At 37.4% G+C, this 1,780-nt stretch overlaps 1 non-coding gene across 1 annotated transcript; it reads left to right on the top strand.

The window, feature by feature from the left end:
- Positions 1–247: 247 nt before the first annotated feature.
- Positions 248–438, top strand: LOC142460319 (U2 spliceosomal RNA). The gene has a single exon (XR_012786551.1). It is a non-coding gene; the product is annotated as a U2 spliceosomal RNA (small nuclear RNA).
- Positions 439–1,780: the final 1,342 nt, after the last annotated feature.

Below are 1,780 nucleotides of genomic sequence, written 5' to 3'. Positions count from 1 at the left end.
GACTGTAAATCTTTACTGTGGGAGCAGACAGCCTCAACTTGCTCCCCCGCAGAGTGGCAGGTGAGTTTGAACCACTGACTTTAAGATTAACAGCCCAACGTCTAGTCCACAGCGCTACCAGGGCTTAGAAAAAAATAATTAAAGTGACCTCTATTAATCCCGAAGCCTAATTAGCCACTAAGCAGACTCTACCACCTACTAGTTCTGGGATCTTGGCTTTACCAATCTGTTAAAAGAAGTTGGTAGCATCGCTTCTCGGCCTTTTGGCTAAGATCAAATGTAGTATCTGTTCTTATCAGTTTAATATCTGATACGTCCTCTATCCGAGGACAGTGTATTAAATGGATTTTTGGAATTAGGAGATGGAATAGGAGCTTGCTCCGTCCACTCCTAACATCGACCTGGCATTGCAGTACTTCCAGGAACGGTGCACACACACAAAAAAAGAAGTTGGTAGCGCAGGACAGCAGAACTGCACTCAGGATTAAAGATGAGGCCGGTTCTTCGTCAAGGCCTGTAATGGCCACAAAAGGGATGGCCAATGAACCTTATGAATTAAGTTATTTTAAATGAATAAAAGAATTTGTAGTCAAAAAGCGGCCTCTTGCCCACAATACCCGTGTGTGGACCGGCTGAAGTGGATGTGATCCAATTTCCATGTGGGGTTTTGAGCTGGTCCCTAAAGGAGCAAGCAATTATAGAGCTGCCTGTGTGAACAACTGGGGGCTCTTTTAAATGTTAATTTGTACCTGGACAGTTCCCAGGTTGTGGAGAGTTGGGGTGAGATGGGGAGAGAGGGAGCCAGCCAGGATTTGAGAGAGAAACGCTCTATTTATTACGGGTATCTTTTTAGCAAACAGATAAATTAAGGAGTGAAATTATCCACCTTACAAAAAAATGTTCCTCACATGAATAACAGATCACAAATCGCTTAAGGCAAGTCTTCTCTGGTGTTTAAAAAGAATACTGTAGGAAAATAGGTTATTTTCTCCAGTATTATTTACAGAAAATAAAATATATTTTATTATTTATAGAAAACAAAATATTTATATTAAAAGATGGAATCCTTTGAAAATAAATAATCCCATAGAAAGAATATTGTAGAAAATAAAGTAAGAGATTTCAAGTCAGTATATCAAGTATTGCTTGAAAGTAGAAGTTAAGTGTAGACAGAAGTTTAGGGAAAGCACATTTTCATTCATGGTTGGATATTAACCCTAAAGTGATGATGGAGCTGGGATTTGATTCCAAAAATTCTTCTTTCACTTGAAAAAGTAAATTAAAATCATAAAAATAATATGCTTTAGTTGTGTTACTCAACAATATAGCAAGGTATTAAAGAGTCCTCATACCACTTCCCATAGGCAACCAATGTGAACGGTTCAGTGGACAATCCTTCCTTCGATTTTTTCTTTGGGCTGATGCACACATACATAGCAAGAACTATGTTAAGACACTTGTCCCCCTTTTACTAAACAACGTACAATAGATCCATGTCTATCTCATTATATACACATCCTCATTTCCTTTAATAGTTGCATATTAGAACGTAGTAGTACAGATCTAATACCACGTATTTAACCACATTTGGATAAATAATTTAGGGTTGTTTCATTTGTTGTTATAAGCATTCCTTCAGTGTCCATCTTTTAATTTTGTTTATTAAATAATTTTATCAGAGGTTCATATAGCTCTTATCACAATCCATACATCCATCCATTGTGTCAAGCGCCTTTGTATATTTGTTGCCATCATCATTTTCAAAGCATTTTCTTTCTAC

Source organism: Tenrec ecaudatus, chromosome 10, assembly GCF_050624435.1.
Source record: "Tenrec ecaudatus isolate mTenEca1 chromosome 10, mTenEca1.hap1, whole genome shotgun sequence".
In the NCBI taxonomy this organism is placed as follows: domain Eukaryota; kingdom Metazoa; phylum Chordata; class Mammalia; order Afrosoricida; family Tenrecidae; genus Tenrec; species Tenrec ecaudatus.
This window is presented reverse-complemented; position numbering and strand designations above follow the sequence as displayed.